This window comes from Castanea sativa, chromosome 7 (assembly GCF_040712315.1).
Source record: "Castanea sativa cultivar Marrone di Chiusa Pesio chromosome 7, ASM4071231v1".
NCBI lineage: Eukaryota > Viridiplantae > Streptophyta > Magnoliopsida > Fagales > Fagaceae > Castanea > Castanea sativa.
The window spans coordinates 11,815,626-11,836,735 of record NC_134019.1 but is presented as its reverse complement, the minus strand read 5'-3'; the positions used below and the strand labels follow the sequence as shown (position 1 = coordinate 11,836,735).

At 35.0% G+C, this 21,110-nt stretch overlaps 2 pseudogenes; both read right to left on the bottom strand.

Moving 5' to 3' along the window:
- Positions 1 to 4,305: 4,305 nt before the first annotated feature.
- LOC142643041 (L10-interacting MYB domain-containing protein-like) lies at positions 4,306 to 5,324 on the bottom strand (annotated as a pseudogene).
- Positions 5,325 to 7,507: 2,183 nt separating this feature from the next.
- LOC142643961 (RNA-dependent RNA polymerase 2-like) lies at positions 7,508 to 17,412 on the bottom strand (annotated as a pseudogene).
- Positions 17,413 to 21,110: the final 3,698 nt, after the last annotated feature.

Below are 21,110 nucleotides of genomic sequence, written 5' to 3'. Positions count from 1 at the left end.
CTTGGAAGACATACTTTTAAAATAACAAATAATTATTAGAAATAATTCCTCACAACACTCCCTCACGTGTTTGCACTCAAATTATGTCACTCCCACTCGTGCTTCACTCTTAAATTGGCTTTTTCATGATATTAATCTCACACTCTCTTGCCTTTTTTCCACTCGTAGCTTCCTCTTTTCAGTTTTGCATTAAACTAATAAACTTGATCAGGAAATTCAACTTGTAGTGTTTAAACAAATACCAACGGCAATAAAATATGACAGAAACAATATTTTGGTCTGAGAGAATTGAAACTGCAAACAATTTTTTTTTTTCTATTTCTTTTCTGATGTCTTTTTTTTCACATTTCTTTTTTGGGGTACTGGGTGCACGATTTTAACCTAGTGCACTTCAACAAAAACAAAAAAATAAGAACGATGAATGAAGAACACAAAAGAAACAAGATAGGATGATAACAAGAAACAAAAAAAATAAGGGGATAGGAAACTGATTTTAGAACTTGTGCTCTGATACCAAATGATACAAACCTCAATTGACACGCTTTGAGACCCAACAAACAATATTGGAATAGTTGCCCAAGAAAAGCTAAAATTCAAATTTTTGATAGAAACCCTGACCCAACATTTATAATCGAAACGCGAACCAAAGCTATAAGTTGACCTTGACCCAATGATTATAAAGAATCACGAACCGAAGGTATAAAGTTTGAACACCACAAGGAAGAACCCCTGATAAATTCATAGTTCTTGAAGAACCAAAAGAAGAGCAAAACCTCACCTTTTCTAATTTTTATTCAATAATCTATATAAAAAAACGTTTACAGACTTAAGAGCCTATTTAAGGGCTCCATAAATCTTGACAGATAAGAAAATATATTCTAAAATAACTCCTAATTGATACTTTACCATATCAGGAATCTAATTTGACCTAAAAAGCATTAAATGCACCTAAAAACAAGGAAATAAATCACCTAAATATATCAACAAGCATTCAAGGATCCATTGCATGTTCCAGTTGGGCCTATTACAAAAGCAAGATACAAGAAGATCAATGAAGCACTTAATGGGCTGATTCAAGAGATTTGGACTGATTTTAAAGCAGGACATTCCAAGCTTGACCCAAAGGAAGATGAAGGCGTAATAAATTAATCCAAGTTATTGAGGGCTGATCTGGCTTAATTGGGAGTGATTATGAGGTGGATTAATGGTTGATTGACTTTCTAGCTCTATATCAGTTAATGGATATTTTTTCCTATTCTGAAGCTGCCATTTCAGACCAAATCTACTTGAATTTAGGGCTTTTATTATTTAAATGTTTTTTTTAGCAATTTTCCTATTTTGGATTTGCTAATTTCAGACCAAATCAATTTTTATTTAGGGTTTTATTATTTAGTACGTTTTTTTTTATTTAGGTGATTTATTTCCTTGTTTTTAGGTGCATTTAATGCTTTTTAGGTCAAATTAGATTCTTGATATGGTAAGGTATCAATTAGGAGTTATTTTAGAATATATTTTCTTGTCTGTCAAGCTTTATGGAGCCCTTAAATAGGCTTTTAAGTCTGTAAACGTTTTTTTTATATAGATTATTGAATAAAAATCAGAAAAGGTAAGGCTTTGCTCTTCTTTTGGTTCTTCAAGAATTGTGAACTTATCAGGGATTCTTCCTTGTGGTGTTCAAACTTTATACCTTCGGTTCGTGATTCTTTATAATCATTGGGTCAAGGTCAATTTATACATTTGGTTCGCGTTTCGATTATAAAATTTGGGTCAGGGTTTCTATCAAAAATCTAAATTTTTAGCTTTTCTTGGGCAAATATTCCAATATTGTTTGTTGCGTCTCAAAGCGTGTCGATTGAGGTTCGCATCACTATTGGTAACAAGAAGGCAATCTTTATGTTCACTTTGACGAAATGCACATATTTTTCTAAGCACATTGACACCAAACACAACATTCTGATTGGTTGGAAATTAGCTTAATTTATGCACTAAAATCAACTCTAAATAGTGTTTAAAAAAAAAAAAAAGAGTGCCATGGCCCAATACAAAGCTGGGAGCAAGTTGTTCAGTTATCTTGGAAATTGGAATGCACCCTAATCATGCACTGATATAGAAAGGAAAATAATTCAAGCTAAAGATTATCCCATGGAAAACCTGAGTTTTCATTATGTTAACACAAAGGTGAGTACTACTAAGCACGAGTCCAAGCATCAATTGGACATCTACTCTAGGTTCTTGTACTTTCACTGTAAATAACAAAATTATACCATAAAATTGAAAAAAAAAAGAAAAAAGATGCAGCTAAAGCTACTAGGCTTTCTACAAATTTAAGGCAAGATTGTCAGTTTTGTATTTGTTATTAAAAAGAACACACTAACAGACTTTTTAAAGTGCAAAGCAATTTTGTATGTCAAACAAAGAAAAAATCACCATCATTGCATTACAGTAGTGATGCAGCAGCAACAATACCAAGGTAGGTGTGAGGGTGTGCATAGGTGGTGCATATATTGCTGCAATGGTGTGCGTGTGTAGGTGTGATAGCTGTGTGTGTAAGGGTGTGCAGGGTAGTGTGCGTGTGTGTGTGCACATGTGGTTCATATATTGCTGCGGAGGGGTGCGTGTGTGCTTGCATGAGGGTGGGTCTGAGTATGCAGTGACTGGACTGTTCTGCAGAATGGATTGTACTGCTTTAACCAAAAAGAATAAACAGGTTACACCATTTGTGATGAAAATGGATTTATGAAGTGCTATTCCAACAATAATACCCAATTTTTTTCTTAATTGTTCCAATGCATACAATTTTTGTAACAAGTAAGGAAAAAGTAATGAGATAATGATCATTGGACTACAAAAGGGCCTCAAATTTGAGAACTAACAGAAGCCCTCCATGATCCACAATAAGAACCAACAAATCATCAGTAAGTCTGGAGTAGATAGTCATTTGTGATAATCAAAAAGCAAAGAGAACAAAGGAGCGTACAATTTTTGTAGCAGATAAGGAAAAAGTAATGAGATAATGATCAGTGGACTGCAAAAGAGCCTCAAATTTGAGAACTAATAGAAGCCCTCCATGATCCACAATAAGAACCAACAAATCATCAGTAAGTCTGGAGCAGATAGTCATTTGCAATAATCAAAAAGCAAAGAGAACAAAGCTGTAGAACTGCAAAGCAACTTTCCATTAAAAATTTGATCAGCTTTAAGAAAAACTGCTGGTCACAATCAATCACCCCTGTTAAGAAAAACTAATTGAAAAAAGGAAAAGAAAAAAATATTAACTTCTAGCTTTATATTCAAAATTAAAACCAACACCAATTCTAGCAGAAAGTAAAATACATGTAGGCCAATAATTCACACTTCCAAACACAATGGCATCAGTCAGTTAGAGACTAGAGGTTCAAGTTTAGTACAATAAATTTAAGAGCTACAACTAAAACAAGATATACCAATAACAATTGGGTCCAACTTAACCCTTTTTTCATAACCTTCTTCTTTCTTGATTTCCACTAGAAACAACCAACTATATCATTTTTACAATACTTTCTGCAAAGCTGAAGTTGCTATGTGTTAACAAGTATGAGAAAAAAGGTCAATTGGACCACTATAAAATGCCATCTAGAATAAAACAATAAATTATTCAAAGGATAAAACAATAAAATATTAAGAACATCTCTCTCTTCCATAAAACATTATTCAAATGATAAAACATAAAACACCCTAAGTGCCAAAGTAGTGACTTCCCTAACAGCCACATTATTCAAAGGGGCGAAAATGGGCAAATGCCCATTTCACGCAAAACAAATGGGCAAATGCCCCCTTTCCCAAACTAATTAGGGAAATGCCCCTCTTTTAAAACTCGATTTTCTTAAAATCGAGTTAAAAAAAAATTCTAGATCCCTATAGCGACGTTTTAAGGAGCCTATAGCGACGTTTTAAGGAGCCTATAGCGACGTTTTAAGGAGCCTATAGCGGCATTTTGTAACTCAAGCTCCATGAACTCGAGTTCCATGCAAGTTTTTTTTTTTTCCTATAACTCAATTTTATGAAGCTCGAGTTCTAAAACACTGCTATAGGCTCCTTAAAATGTCGTTATAGGTTCCTTAAAACGTTGCTATAGGGCTTAACTCAATTTTGAGAAAATCGAGTTTCAAAAGAGAGGCATTTCCCTAATTAGTTTGGAAAATGGGGCATAATGCTACTTTTTTTTGCTTGAAAAGAGCATTTGCCCATTTTCAAAGGATAAAACTATAAAACATTAAACATCTCTCTTCCGTAAAACATTATTTCTAGGATAAAACATAAAACACCCTAAGTGCCAAAGTAGTGCCGTCCTAACAACCTTGCCTCCTCTTGCAGAAACTGAAGTTGTAAATGTGGTTCTTCCATCATGACAAATATCTCTCTCTTCTCTCGTTTTTGAAAAATACGTGTTGCCATGAGGTAGAGTTCGAAACCCTTCTCAATGCCATCTAAGGTGCACACACGTTCCATAACATTACAAATAGTTTTACTTGGCTCCACTGAAAAAGCTAAGTTCCTTAACTCCACAACATCACAGATATGACTAAGCTGTTGTGTCAACTGTAATGCTGTTCCTACTTTCTTCCATTTGCTCTGTGTGGATGATGGTAAAACTCGCTTCTTTCCTTTGTTTTGTGTTGGGTTAGGTGGTTGTGTGAGGTTAGGAGTCTCATCTTCATGAACGTCACCATCATCATTTGGAGAAGATGAGTCAGCAGAAGTATCACCTAACCCCTCCTTAGGTGTCTCAAGATCATCAGGTAAAACACCTAAAGTGGAGGCCCATGCTAAATCTCCTGTGGCTGCAATGTCCTTAAACATAATGTCTAATAAGTCAACATTCTCCAAACCTTTCTCTCAAAATTTTGCAGCTTTAGGAACCTCCTACAATTTTGAATATTTTCATTAATAACTCAAATAGCATGGTTTATCTAGTAATACAAAATATGTACAATGGGTTATACAAAACATGCCAATAGTTTCCTCTCCCACCACTCATCAGTTGCAGCTACTATTCCTTTGGCTTCATCCTATCCCAATCCAGTTTCACTTCCCTTCAACATATTCCAAAGTACCCAATCTTTCTTCAAACTATACCATTTATGCTTATACTTCGCCCTAGGATATTCATTTTTAGTTTTCTTTTCAAAAGCTACAATAATATTTGCCCAACCCTTCTTACTAAAGTGGGTATTAGGTCAATTACCCTTAAATACCTCATCCACACAAGCTTCACAAAAGATAGTTGTTACTCTAGATAGCCATTGAACTCTAACATTTGAGCTATTTTGTGATGGCTTACCCATCTAAAAAAACATAAGTTTGTTAATATTAATGTTTAGCCAAATACAACAAGTTCTACAACCAAACCCATGAGAAAATTGAATAGTAGGAGTAATTTCATAACATTTCTACCACAAAAAACAAAAGCATAATTTAATGAATTTAATGTCATATTCACTCCTTCCATCAAGGCAACTAAAAACAAACTTATGCGCCAACTATGATACACCATGTGGATTTGATTAGGCAATTATACAATCATACAATAACCTTATGGAAATCAATGATGATTAAATTAAGGGTTAATACCCATAGAATGATAGAATACACATATATTTTCTTGGTACTTTCTCTCTATCACAAATTTTCTTGGAAAAATAGAAGAATTGAAATTCTACATGGTCAATTAGACCAAGTAGTAGCTTTTTCTAAATTTCTTGGCACTTCCTCATGGTTATTAAACAAAAAAGCTCCCTAAGTTTCCTCGGTAAGTTCTACAACCACAATGAATCAAACAGATTCAATCAAACAAGATCATGGCAACATAAGAATCACATTGTACAACAGCAAAACCATGGAGGGCTATCTATGAGACAGAGAGAGCTCTTACCGGCAGCAACAACAAACAACAAATCTCTAAGTTCTAATATTTTGAGTTCAAATGGTGTAAACCAACATGCCAAAAGCCCAAATCTATATCATAAATTCAAAGATGGGTAATGGAGAATAGTTACCTAGAATTGTGATGAATAACGACGATACACGGAGCAGAGCAAAAACAAAGAAGAGAAAACCAATCCTTGTGAAGCTGATGCGTTGAGGCTGATGACTGAGGATATATATGGTGAAGGGAGAGGATTGGATACACAACGGTAAAGAGAGGACTGGAGGCTATTTTTGGTTTTAAGCAAAAAATATTGGTGGAATCACGATTTGCAAATCGCGCAATATCGAAATCGCAACGGGAAATTGCTTTTCCTAAAACGCAAAAATCTGCTGATTCAAAAATGCAATCTCACAAATTTCGCCCAGCCAAACGTATCCTAATTTCTGCGATTTAATAAACGGGCATTTAGCTCTCTCCATAAGCCTAAATAAACGGGCTCTTAAACAACATAGCTTTCATTCTTGGAAATTACTATGGACATAAAAATATGAAAATCCAATCAAATTATACAGTGTAGGATAAATCTTCCAATACTCTATTGAATCAGATGGAATATTTTGGATCCCCACTTCTAAAGATACAACCTGTTCGGAAGCCATTAGTGGTTAGATCCTCTGCTGGTGCAAGGAAATTGCCGGCTGCTGCATTTACGAGAATGTCAAGCCTGCCAAAATGCTTAATAGTTGATTCCAGAACTCTAATTGCGTCTTCCCTTTTGCGAACATCTCCCTCTAGTCCAACAGCCTGCAACAAAAATATTCATGAAACCAGACATCAGCATCCAACTAAAAGAAAGCACAGTAGACACCCTATAATAGTTTTCAAGCATCAATCAGAGAAATTCTACAATGTGGGAGTTTAGTTAACCTATCAGAGTCAGACAACAATCTATACTAATAACACATCACTAACACTAACATCAATATTCCGGTCCTCTCAACTATGCTTCATCATTTATTCTCATTAATCTTCTCGGATGATTCTATAACAATTTTTTTGATACCAACGCAGGTGGGAATCTGCTAGAACAAAGTCACAACAAGTGCTTGTTCCAAAGCTTCTCTTTCAGTTTCTTGATTTTTTTTTTTTTTTTTTTTTTTTTGTGGTCAAAAGATGAAAATTTCTTAACCTCTTAACCTACCCTATTATTCCTTCTTCTTTTTTTTTTAATTATTTATTCAGCCAAGGTTTTGTTTCGACCATTTTGTTTTGAACCATAGACTCGATACTTACCGTCATTTACCAATACCAACACTATGTGTAAAAGTTCTGTTTGTCTAATACACTGTAGGAAAAAATCTGCAAGTTATGAACTTATTTCGACAATGCAAACCTCCTATTGTTTATCTTAGTACTCCTCGGCTGCCTATAGGTTCAACCATCTTTTTATGAGAAATATTACGTCCACAATAAATTTACAACATTTTTACAATATTACCTACCTATAACTGTCATGTCACAAAACACAACTTAAAATAATCTGACTAGGAAATAATAATAATAATAATAATAATAATAAACTTCCTGGACACAAATTGGCTACTTATGACTTGTTTTCATGCAAACTTTTCCACTATTCAATTTTTTAATGTTCAACAAATAGTCGCTTCCGATCCATGCAAAGCTCAAGATATTAAAGTCTTCCCAGTAATAAGTAGGGTGATAATAGGGGTGATTTGATGCATTTGGGGGCCTAAGACGAAAATTGGTTATCTTGTTTCATATATAAAATTGCTATTAATCAACATGAACTACGTAATTTTTTTTAAGTTTATAAACACAAAAAAAAATTGACAAAACTTTTTACATTTATTGATGTAGCAAATTGATAGTAGTGAGTAAAAAATTGATGTCAATAGTGAATATAGTTGAAAACTAGTAAAAGTTTGCTAACTTGACTATTGTAAAAAATGTTGTGATTTTTTTTATGAATTGCTTTCTTTCTTTTCTTTTTTCTTTTAGAAGTGTTACATTTAGAATATTTTTCATGAAAAATTTTAGGTGTTAAGTTACTTCTTGTTTTCTAGTTGAACCTACCACTAAAATTATTTTTTTGCTGTCAATAACAACATTTAACAATCTACTATTGAGATTTTTTGTAAAAAAATTGTGGACATGGCATTTCTTTCTCTTTTTTATTTTTTTTTCATTTGAGAAGAAAATATTATTTTATTTATTGGTTAATATTTTGGCTTAATTAATACTATTGGTTAAAATTTAGGAGCATTTTTTCCACTTGGGGCCTTAGACGGCCACATCAATTGTTTATACCATTGAGCCGGCCCTGGGTGATAAGTAACATGATACCATGCTGAGGCTATCTGCTGACGTTCATGCGTTTTGCAGCTCTTTCAAACCATTCTTTGGCTTCATTTTGTAGCTTCTTCATTGAGAGCAAAATCCGATCTCTAAAATCACCATATCTCCTGTTATCACGCAGCAAATACGCAACACGTTTCCGTAGATAACCTGTCAGCATTTCATCCTCAGTCTCAACGTCATAATATTTCACTAGCCTCTAAGCACGTGCGGAGAGTGCGTGCTCATTGGTACTTCTATTTTTTTGGATAAAGGTTAATAATTTGCATCTATTATAATTTAAAAATATATAATTTTTATTTTTCAAACAGATAAAAATGATAAACTTTTTTTTTTTTGAGAATAAAAAATGATAAACTTTAGAGATAAGTAATAACTATAATTTCTTTTTTGAACGTGAATGGAAAAAAAAAATTTAATTTTAGGAGTTATCTTTTTTAATTCAAAATAAAATTTGTTATTTGATATTTATGACCCTATTTTTAAATGAAGTTATCATTCATTGATGAGGGTATTTTTGAACTACAAAGAAGTCCAGTTGAAAGAGGGTATTTTTGTGCGTGAGATGAGACTTTTTTTTTAGTGGTAGTAGCAAAAAAAAGTCTGTGTTTTTTATTATATATAATTTTTATTTTGAGAATTTAATTTATAAGTAGATAAATAAATTTAAAAATCAATAGGAAGTAACCCCATTTTTTAGGCAATGTTTTAGACTTTTAGGGTCTATTTGGATACAACTTATTTTGCTGAAAAGTGAAAAGTGAAAACACTATAGCAAAATAATTTTTAAATGTGTAAATAGTACTGTAGGACCCATTTTTAATATTTTTTCTGAATAAAGTGGTTATGGGTCCCGTGAACAGTGCACAATGTCTCTTGTACAGCGTAATCCACATGCATGAACAGTAACCCGGGTTATTGTTCATTAGCCTAAATGCATTGTTCATGTCCTATGAACAGTACAAGAGGCACTGAAGAAAAGAAAAGAAAAAAAAAAAAAAACACAAACACAAACGCAGGAGTTAGACGCAAAGCCCAAACGCACACTTAGTAGAAGTTAGGATTGTATTTTTACCAAATTGTCCTTTAGTTTTGTTTCTACTTAAACATAGGAATGTAAGAGTATTTTAGAACAAAAAAAATCGGGATTGTCCTTAGTTTTTTCTAAAATATATTTAGCCTCTGAGCACGCACTCACGTGCGTGCTTAGAGGCTCTTCTATTTTTTATTTTATTTTATTTTTTTGTAAAAGTTAATAATTTAAATCTATTATAATCTAAGATTATTACATTTTTCAATCATGAAAAAACCTAGGAGTGTGATGAATAAATTATTTCATCCAAAACGCAAAACACTCATTACACCCCTAGGTATTTCTGTGATTGAAAAATGTAGTAATTTCAAATCATAATGGATGCAAATTATTAACTTTTACCAAAAAAAAAAAAAAATAGAAGAGCAATTTGAAAACTATCAGAAGAGTGATCTTATTTTGTAAGCAACGTTTTAGTGGAAGTTAAAGATGTATCTACTTATATATATATTAACAGATTCATCAACTTCTTCATCAGAAGGGTTCTGAAATGAGGGACCTTCCTCATTACCTTGATGAGAAGTGTTTTCCAATTGTTGGACTCTTTGATTAAGGAGATTGTGATCAACCCTGAGAATGGTTAGTTCTTGCTTTAGGGTTCTAATTTTTGATTTGGTCTCCTTAGCTTCCTTTTGAAGGTCGTTGACTGTTACTTCCTTCTTGGACTTGGTGAACCTATTGTAGATCTTCTCTAGATCTACTTTGGGTTGCTGGATCCTTAGTTTAGGTTTACTGGTTTCCTTGACTAAGGTTGCTTGGAATTGGCTAAGCTTCTGAGCTTTGATGACTGGGTCTTCTATTGCCTCTATAAGGTCTAGAATATATATATATATATATATATATATATATATATATATATATATATTGCAAGGTCACAATTTGCACCTGGACCCAACAGTGTGAAGGGAACCAACCCAAAAAGCCCAATACAATGAAATTTATAGAGAGTGGGCTTGAAACATAGGTTTTATGGATATGGGATAACACAAATGATAAACTAGATCCGCAATTCACATGCAACAAGATGTTTACGTAGCAAAAAGTCTCCTCGGTCGTACGCCGAGAACGATTTGTATTGTTTTTCTTTGTTCTAAAGATAGATTACAATTTAGGATAGTGGCTACAATGTTTTTCTCTTTTTTCTCCGATCCCCCTACTCTAATGCCTTTCTCTTCCTTTTATATCACATTTCTTCTTCCCTCCATCTTCCATGTATGGCACAGATCACCAATCTAGATACTTGTCCTATCCACCACCCTCTTGAAATCTTCAAACAATAGCTGTAAGGCTGATCACTACTATTTAGAGGTTATTTCCACATTAATGTGGCCAGAAAGGTAGGTGCAGAGTCTTAAATGCAGTGGTAGCAACTTTCTATAAGATATTTCTCATTTGTTCTTCCTCTCTATGTCCTTGTGGAATACCTCTTCATCCACGAGACTTTTTAGAATGTCGCTCTTATCACCATGCTGTACTTTTTGACCTTCACTTCACTTAGCCGAGGAGTTACCCCTCCTTGGACTACTTTCCTCAGCTTTTCCTGCCACAGTTTGCCTGTGGACTTTTAAGTTCGGTATTGTTGCTTCTAATAAACCCTCCTCGGACAAACTAATACCCTTGGATCAGGCCTAAGGCCCAAGAAGATATCCCGACCCTTTCACCCTCACACACACACACACACACACACACACACACACATATATATAAAGTGTATATATCTATTTAGTAGTTTAGTTTTTTTTTTTTTTTTTTTTTTTGTTGATAACTATTAGTAGTTTTTTTTTGTTCATATATATATATATAAATATATATATATATATATATATATATATTTATATATTTTTTTTTTTTTTTTTTTTTTTTTTTGTCGATAAACATGGGGTTTTTTTAAAGGAAAAAAACGCAACAAACGTGGGTTGTTTAACTTATTTTTCTATTAAAAAAAAACAATAATTGTATAGTTACTTTGAAAAACTGGGCTAGTGGAAAAGTGTTCCTATTTTGTAGGCAATGTTTTAGTGCAAGTTAAACATGTATTTTTACCGGACCATCCTTTTAGTTTTGTCTCTACTTAAACCTAGAGATGTAAGGGTATTTTAGAACAAAGAAAAATCCGGTCCAAATAGGGGAAGCCCCATAAATAATAGTATAGATTAAGGTACTAATTTTCTCTATATACTAGTCTTTGCGTTTTTTTGCAATTTCAAGGAAGGCCTCAAAACCGTCCACTTCAAGATTAGTATCATAAGTTTCTTTAGCAAACTTCTCCAACTGGACCAAGTTTGGCCTTTCTTGCATTGTTGACTCAACAGGGGCACGGTAGAGCTTCCCCAATACATTTTTGGAGATATACATGGGTTTGTCTACCCTCTCCATGAAATCTAGAAACTCCTTAGGTTTCAAAACCCTGGGTATTTCAGCTGGTGCACCAGTCTTTGCTAAGTCAACGGCCATTGAGTGAAGGTTTGCCAACTCTAGACATTTTTTACTTTGGGCTTTATCTGGCTCATGGTCAGCATGGACTAAATGTACAGTAGAGATGGCACCCAAAGTATCATTGACCATGTAATCAACAAAAAACTTTTGGATTTCCTACAAGTTCACTCAGACTAATGAGAAGAGCAATTGATAAATAACAAGAATATAATGAAACTTCTATTTCAACTCAATAGGGTAAAACTAAGTTTAGAAAATATACCTAAGGTCACTATGAATTTGTTTGGGCTTTGTGTGTCAAAAGTCAAAACTAAGTTAGAGGCTATGAATTTGTTACCATCAAGATTGTTGCTTTGGATAGGGATCCAATAGAGATCACTGCCTACTGGGTTGGATAGTTGGTGGTCAAGTGGTGGGAGCAATCTTACAAATACAAAGTATAAGAGAGTTGCTAATACTGAACTTATGATACTATCACTAGTTGATTTTCAAAGATTTTGATCAAAGATATTAGATTTAGGGATGGTTCACAATCATTGGCAATGCAGGCCTTGATTGAAGCAAGTAAAATGGGGGGAAAAAAAGAGAGAGTGGTTTTGAATTTTGACTGTTGGAAGTTGAGGGGTAACTCAGGGGAGAGGTATGGATATAATCTTTTTTATTGGTATTTTTTTTTTCTTTTGAGTTAATTTTTTTGTTAATTTTTGTTTAATGATTCTAGTTCCTTTGAGTATTTTTGTATAATGATTCTAGTTCATTTGAGTATTTTTTTTTTGTTTGATACAGTAATGGGTATATGTATTTTTGTTTAGCTTGGGTATTTGATATTTACTATGTAATGGTTGTGAAAAAAGTTTCTTATATATGTACTTATCAGTTGCTGTAATTCTTTCAGATTTCTATGGTTCTTATTGCTTGGATGATTCTAGTTTTGGATCCTCACTCTCTTGGTTTGGTTTCTACATCGATACTAGTGTTAGATATATATAGTGTACAAGTGAAGGTGTAAACTTTGTTGCAGAATTTTAATCAAAATGGAACCATAAGATTTGAACCATAAGAATTTAATACTAGTATTGATGAGGATCATGATGGCACTGGTTAGTTTAAACGGAAGCACTTTAATATTACTTTAAATACTGCCAATGCACTTTAAGGTAGAAGTTTAAGGATTTGGGTATATATGTACTTAACATAAAAGTTTAAAATTGATGCATAATAGGTGTAAATATCTTTCTTCATTGGCGGTTCTAATTATTTTCTTATCTACTTGTTTAACTTTTCTTTAACTTTTGTAATTATAAATTAAAATTTCTTTTGCAGAATAAATACACAATGTTTGCAGTAACTTTGGATTTTTTCTAAAAGTTGTAAACTTAGCTTAAACAAAGTAAGTAAATTCTAGTCAAAAACTTATAAAAATGTATACTTGTAATGTTGGAAATTGGACTTGTGGTAGTATGTTGTGTTGGAGCAAATGGGTGGCTTGCATGGTGTTATAAGGTGGTTTAAATACAAATTGGGAGCGTTTTTCATTTATTGCAAATGAGAATGAGTATTGTTGACTAGATGTGAAAAATAATATTTTCTTTGATTTAAATACTTGTAAAAATCTATACTCGTGATGTTGGAAATTGGATTTGTGGTAGTATGTTGTGTTGGAGCAAGCGGGTGGCTTGCATGGTGTTATAAGGTGGTTTAAATACATATTGAGAGTGTTTTTCATTTTTTGCAAATGTGAATGAGTATTGTTGATTAGATGTTAAAAATAGTATTTTCTTTTATTTAAATACTTGTAAAAATCTATACTTGTGATGTTGGAAATTGAATTTGTGGTGATATATTGTGTTGGAGCAAGTGGGTGGCTTGCATAATGTTATAAGGTGGTTTAAATACATATTGTGAGTGTTTTTCATTTCTTGCAAATGTGAATGAGTATTGTTGATTAGATGTGAAAATAGTATTTTCATTGATTTAAATACTTGTAAAACTCTATACTTGTGATGTTGGAAATTGGATTTGTGGTGGTATGTTGTGTTGGAGCAAGCGGGTGGCTTGCATGATGTTATAAGATGGTTTAAATTAATATTGGGAGTGTTTTTCATTTCTTGCAAATGTTAATGAGTATTGTTGATTAGATGTGATGAATAGTATTTTATTTCATTTCAATACTTGTAAAACTCTATACTTGTGATGTTGGAAATTGGTTTTGTGGTGGTATGTTGTGTTGAAGCAAGCGGGTGGCTTGCATGGTGTTATAAGGCGTGTTAAACTAATATTGGAAGTGTTTAATTTCTTGCAAATGTTAGTGAGTATTGTTGATTAGATGTTATGAATAGTATTTTATTTTATTTAAATACTTGTAAAACTCTATACTTGTGATGTTGAAAATTGGTTTTGTGGTGGTATGTTGTGTTGGAGCAAGTGGGTGGCTTGTATGGTGTTATAAGGTGGTGAAAACTAATATTGGGAGTGTTTAAGTATTAATATAGACTTGTGCATTCATGAATGAGATAGAACTTTATCTAAGTAGCTTATAGACTTAGATGTTAGAATACATTTTGTATGAGTTGTCTTTATTTTACTAAAGTAGCATTCATCTTGCAATTATAGTCAAACATGGATAAAAGTTGGATGACAATGGGTAAGACACCTGATGGCAGATTAAGTCATATATATTGAAGGAGGGAAGAGCTAGGGACCAAGAGAAGCGAGTTAGGGACCAAGAGGAGTGAGCTAAGTAAGAAGAGGTCCAAAAGAATATTCTTAATTTTTTGAGGAGTAAGGGTTATGATGACGCTCTTACCTATGGGAGTGGTTCAACTTCAACTTAAAACACTTTTTGGTTAGTACTTTATTTTAGCACTTGACCCACACTACATGGTGTGACTACTTTTTTTGATGCATTATTTGAAACTAATTGAATTATGTTACACTTAAAAACCTATATTTGCTTTCTACAACTTATATATTAGGAGTTATGATTTTAATTCATTGGTGTGGCTACTCTTAATGCATTGTTAGAAATGTTTTTATAACATAGTTAATGTTTTTACTTTATGATTTTAATGTAGTATTGTTTTTATATTTGTGCAAATTTCTTATTGGTGGCTTTTAGGGAATTTACTTTTGGCATTACTTGAACACATATGAGGACATCTTCCGTTAGTTCTAATTATATTATGCTACACTTTTTCCATTGTTATAAAACATCTCAACTTATTGTATATGTTGCAAACAATTATTGTATGGAATGAGTTTGAATTGGATACTTGTTTTATTTTTTACTTGTGGAATGTATGGATCTTTTTTATTTGATTTATAAATGTGTTGTTGAAATAAATGTGTTATTCAAATGTGAGGTTTTAATAATGTAATGACAGGTTATAGGTTAATATCAAAGCCATGAAAAAAATAAACAGAAAATAAGTTTTAGTGGCAAATTTTTTCGTCACAAATATAGCAACAAAAAAGTATTTTAGTGACGAAATATTTCATTGCTAAATGTAGCAAAATTTTGTAAGAAATGGTTTTAGTGACGAAAATTTTCGTTGCTATATGTACTTGGATTTTCTTGAAAATAGTTTTAGTGATGAACTTTTTCGTCACTATATGTACCCGAACATAGTTTTAGTGATGAAATTATTCGTCACTAAATATGATTTAATAAACTAAGGTGTTTTTAGTGACGAAATATTTTCGTCACTGAATAGTGTTTTTAGCGAGGAAAACATTTAGTGACAAAACGTTTTCATTGCTAAAAGTTTTGTTTTTTTTTTAAACAAATCAGATTTTTAGTGATGAAATTTTTCGCCGCCAAGACTTTTAGTGACGGGGTTTCAGCAATGAAATGAGTTTCGTCACTAAAAGTTCGATTTCGTCGCTAAAGGTTCTTAGTGACGAAATACTGGACTTTTAGTGACGAATTTTCACTAAAAATACATTTTGTTGTAGTGGTCAGACCCTTCTCCTCTAATTCCACTTCATAGATAGCCTCAAGAACTTTGATGTCTCCTGGGTGAAGACAAAGGTTTTTGGTCACAACAACCTTCCCTACTTCTATATATGTTGTCCCATCCACTTTCCGGAAGAAACTTTGATCCTCAGATTGCAGTTCTACTTTTGACATGGTAATGCGGACATACTCTTGGACATAATCTAAATACCAGTTTTGTCCTAGCGACCAATCAGGATCTGACCCTTTAGGACAAATATTTGACATCTACCTTTTAAATCAGACAAGAGGTTCTCATAATGTGCTTGAAGCATCATTGACAGATAAGGTTCTTGATTTGGCTCATAACCCTGAAGCAGCATTTTTACCAGAATGATTCTAGAATCTGATCCATTTAATATCTCTAAGACCTTTAAAGATGCATCTCTATTGGTCAACATTTTTCCCAGCACTCACAGTTACTCTTTTTGCATTGCCTTAAATACTCCTTATGATGCACGGACGCGGCAAAATGGTTACCACACCCGTGTCCAACACGGCGACGCGCCAACAATGCCGCTGCTCGCGCGTCAGTGCCGTGTCTGTTTTTTTTTTTTTTTTTTTTTTTTTTTTTTTTTTTTCAGATTCGAGGCAACTCGCCGCTAATTCTCGCCAAATCGCACCGATTCGACCAGAATTGGGTTGTATCGGCCGGCGGCTAAAATTTACCGAAACGGCTGAAATCGGCCTTGAATTGATCTTGAATCATGCATTGCTCTAGCAAAAAACTGAAACCTAAGCCTTAGCTGTCCAAAAACTGAATCCTAAGCCTTACCATTGAGTTGAAATTCACGACTAAATTCAGGGAGATAGCCATATTCATCAATAGTTCAACACCACAAGATCCCACAACACAATTGCTACTCTTTTTTTTTTTTAGAAAGGGCTACTCTGTTGGGCTTACTGTAAGTTCCACTTGCAATATAAAAAGACTTTAATTACCCCAAATTCCCTTTGCTTTGTATTCTATTGGACCCTCTAGTTGCACCTAAAGTCATGTGGCTATTTTGATCATTTTACCTGGATGTGACACGTTGTGGTTGAGATGTGTAGCATGATATGATATTGTTGATACGTGGCATGATTAGGTGAGAGTGTAGGACATTTATTTTTTGTTTTGTGTTTCTTTCCTTCTTCTTTTTTGTTTTGTGAATCTAATGTGTTTTTTAAGAATATTTTAATAGTAAAAATATATAGGAAATATAAATAAAAATATTTTTAATAATTTTTTAATTGCCGCACCCCGCCGCATCCACACCCTACTTTTTCAAAAATTTCTGAGTCATGCACCCACACCTAAATCCGGAAATGCACCTGTGCTTCATAGAATACTGCGTCCTTTACTCCCAAGGTAGACAAGAGGGTAATAATATCTCAATTCAAATAGCAAGGCATGAAATCACTCAAGCTAGTGACATTAAGCATCTTGTATTGTGATTCAAATTTTTCCATACTTTTATGCAGAGATGGGTTCCAGTAGGAATTACGGTCAACTGCAACAACACCTTTATATCCACCATATCAAATTTGAAATGCTCAAGGGGTTCGATTTATTCCACGCTTTTGAATAACTACCAAACCAAAAGACTTAGAAATGAACATGCATTGTTATGAACATGCATCTTTTGTGATGAAAATGTTTGTATGATGTTTGATTTTGAGTATAAGTGCTTAAGTGATCTTATGATTGCCATGATTAAATTCCTACTTTTGTTTAAGATGAATGGTATGATAGGGTTTCATATGCTAGGGCTTTTCATGCACGTATGGGTTTGGCTCTCTTTTGTTTAAGGGTAGATATGTATGTGTTTTGCGATGAATGATGCCATATTGTGTGCTTAGATGTATGCTAGTGTGCACGCGTGTGAGTGTGTGAGTATAGATACAAGTGTTGAACATGTTTTTAATGAGTTTAAGACGACATAAGACACAATGATTGGAGGTTAATTTTAGGGTTGGATGGTCTTGAGTGCCTAACACCTTTCCAATAACGTACCTAACCTCCGAACACATATCTCAGGTAGTAAGATCAAAAGGTTCTTCCTTGAAAGAACGTTATATATATGGTTCCTAGACCATTGCAAAAACTAGGTGGCGACTCTATTTCCATTGTGTCCACATAAAGACCCATCATACAAATAGGTTCTTAGGATACATCTATCGCTTCTAGGTGAATAGATGTCAGGTGATAAAGAAGCGACGAGTGAACAATTGTCGTCAGTCCGTGAGGAGGAATCTGCCTATTCTCCTACTGAGGAAGAGGAGGAATATGAAGGGCATGTAAGGGAAGGAGAAGAGGAAGAGGAAGAAGAAGAGGGAGAGGGTAAGGGTGAGGGTGAAGAAGAAGGCAACCGTGATGAGGAGGGAGATTATAATGAAGGCGACGGGGACGTAGGCCAAGCCGACAGTGGAGGTCATAGACCCTTCATCCTCCCTTTGATATGGATGGTAAACGATTTCTACTCGACCATGTCCTTGAGGTTTTCAACACCCTCTGCAACCGTCACCAAATTCCTGAACACATCCCTCTGCGGTTACCAAGGAAGTTTGAGAGGTGCTACTCGGGTAGGACAGTGGACGTCAGTATGTATAATGCAATGTTCACTGCTGGCCGGAATAAGGTTACCATTAACAAACCTACATCGTCAGCTTGCCAACAATTTAGGCTTATTCACCAACCAACTTGCCCCAAATGTATGGAGGATTTTGATAATACTTACGGTGTTTTAAAGGAGTTTGGTGAGTCGTTAGGTGTCAGTTTCCATTTTATCTGGTCAATTTAGATTATGTAACTAACCTACTGTTTTTCTCCTTTTTGTTTTTACCTTAAGTCCGCTTGGAGATAAACGACGAATAGGAGAGTTTCCTTAGGAGAGTTTCCTTAGGCGAGTTTGGGCGATCCCGTTGAGCAGAGGAAGTGGAAGGACCTGGTCACTCTTGATACTCTCCACGCCATCTGCGGTGGTCCAAAATCGATGGCCGAAGCCCAACGATTAGACGCCTTTTCTCGTCAACGTAATTTTTTTTTTTTTATCTATCCACTCATCTTTCTGTCATTTCATTCTAGTCTGTCTATTTTCCTTATTTCTTTTCATTACATTTTTCATAGATGGATGCTGGCTGGCAAAGGGCTATGGTGAGGAAGTCTGCTACTAGTCGCCTCAAGCAGGAAAGGGAAGCATCAACCTTATCTTTTAAGGCGACACTGCCTTCTAAAGCCAATCCCATGAGGAAGGGTGTAGGAAAGGACGATTGTCCTACTAAGAAGGCAATGGGCCAACCTGCGGAGGCAAACTGAGAGGATTAGCTGTAGAAATCTCCCCCACCTCCCTGTTATGGGTTGGTAAGGGCCTTATGTTGGCCCATGGTCTCGTCTTCTACGGCCTCGTCCAGAGACTGGTGAGCCACAAGGAGTATGCCATCGAGATGGTCAACTCGATCATTAAGAACATGGATCTGGGCAAGTGTGGTGAGCGCCCTACTAAGGATCTAAGGGCTTCCGGTCTCTTCAACCTAGTAAGGGTAAGCATCCGTCAGGTTTTTTTTGCAAGCAATGGTAAGGATGAAATCCCTTCAAGATAGGTGTGAAGCCAAGGAGGGGGTGGTCCACCAGTAGTGCAAGCGTCTAGAATACGAAGCGAAGAAGCATGATCAATACAGGGGGGCCGCCCGTATTCTTAACGTGAAAAGACCCACCGCTATGTAGAGTTGACCAAGGTGAACATTAATTTGAAGACAGAGTTGGCTACCCATCGTGAGCAAAAGGGGCAAGCCAAGGCTGATGTCGTGGCGAGGTTCCGGACCTCTCAGTCGTATTACGATAAGTGCAGTGGTTATTATGGTGACAAGTTCGACAATTGCCTAAAGCAGGTGGCCGCATACCATCTCGCCAACTCCTGATGGTGCCAACACCATCATCGACAGAGCCGACGCCTCTATCCATGTGGAGGCGAAGGAGCTTGCTGAGACTGAGGCTGTTGATCAAAACGTTCCTGAGGGTAGAACTATTCTTGACAACCCAATCGCTCTAGAAGGCTTGTCTTCCCCCCGAGGGTCCATATGCTTCTGACCAGCCCCCTTCTGACATTCTTCCTTCTTAGTTTTTATCTCCTCTTTGTCTCTTGCTTTGATGGGTTGTAAAAGTAACTTTGAGACGATGGTAAGCCCTATTTTGAGTATTATGTATAAACATTTAACCTCAACGAGTTTATATTTATAGTTCTTTTATCTATCATTTTTACTTATTGCTGGCTGCCTTTGCTTTGTATATTTATTGTAATTGTGAATATGCCCCCTATCCGTCATAGAGACTTTGTTATGCCTGTGCATTTACTTTCCTGTTGGCATTATATATTTATTACCTATGTCCGCTTTATGTGCATTTCTTAGAACAAAGTAGTTTAGGACTTAGTAATTTTTCGAACACAAGCACCCACCGGTGTCCCTAGGGATCCGTCATCCTAGGTAGGACCTGTCCATCCATTATGTAGGACTGAATAACAATTTTTTGCAACTAGGCACCCGTCAGTATCCTTGGTCGACCATTCATCCCAAAGGTAAGACTTGGTAATTTTGTGACCAAGTACCAGTCAGTATCCTTAGTCATCTATCCACCCTGTAGATAGGAATTTTTTTGTGACCAGGTACTCATCGGTATCCTTGGTCATTTGTCCACCCCATAGGTAGGATTTAATAGTTTTTGTGAAAAAATTCTTAAATGGTAGATCTTTGGATGATGTAGAAGAATGTAGAAAATGTGTCTGATAATCCTCAAGAGTCTTATTTCGATAATCAAAAAACTTAATATCCTACTTTAACAACCAAAGAATTTAATATCCTACTTTAAAGCCTAAGGGAAAAAAAGAGAGGCAATAGCATAGTTTGTAGTCGTCTACTACTTGTAGTTTCTTTTGTAGGTACTTGGTGTTCCATGAGAGGTGGAGTCTCTATCCGTCAAGGGTCTCCAAGTGGTAGGTCCCCTTTCTATAGCAATCAACAATCCTATAGGGTCCTTCCTAGTTGAGGCCTAACTTGTCTTGCTTAGGATCTTTGGTAGCCATCTTCACCTTCCTCAGAACTAGGTCCCCGACCTAAAAGTGCCGAGGTTTAACCTTGGTGTTGTAGTGCTTTGCCTTTAGGTCATGACAACGTGCGATATGTTGCTTCGTCGTCGCCCTAACTGCATTCAAAATGCCCAATTGCAAGTGCATTCCTTCTTCATTCCTCCCTTCGTCATGGTGGGTCACCCTGTAGCTAGTTAATCCAACTTCTGCCGAGATGACGGCTTCATTCCCAAATGC